At 49.6% G+C, this 242-nt stretch overlaps 1 protein-coding gene across 1 annotated transcript in view; it reads right to left on the bottom strand.

Moving 5' to 3' along the window:
• The window catches only part of LOC104954102 (kelch-like protein 3), a 13,227-nt gene that overhangs the window by 4,177 nt on the left and 8,808 nt on the right, over positions 1–242 (bottom strand). The gene's annotated exons all lie outside the window — the stretch shown is intronic.

The following is a 242-nucleotide window of genomic DNA, read 5'->3' as shown; positions in this document are numbered from 1 at the left end:
ATCAGCGACAGGGTCATACTCCTCCACCGTGCTGAGACACTGACGGGATGCTCCATCATAACCTCCCACTGCATACAACTTACCTACACACACATTGTGAAGTCAGAATTTCAGCTTTTTCATTGTAATCTCACATGTTGTCACTATATATACACACACACACACACACACACACACAACCACACACACCGTCGACCACTCCTACGCCCACACTGCTGCGCCTGGTGTTCATGGAGGCGACG

The sequence above is a fragment of the Notothenia coriiceps genome, unplaced genomic scaffold (genome assembly GCF_000735185.1).
Source record: "Notothenia coriiceps isolate Sejong01 unplaced genomic scaffold, NC01 NC01_scaffold00022837, whole genome shotgun sequence".
In the NCBI taxonomy this organism is placed as follows: domain Eukaryota; kingdom Metazoa; phylum Chordata; class Actinopteri; order Perciformes; family Nototheniidae; genus Notothenia; species Notothenia coriiceps.
This window is presented reverse-complemented; position numbering and strand designations above follow the sequence as displayed.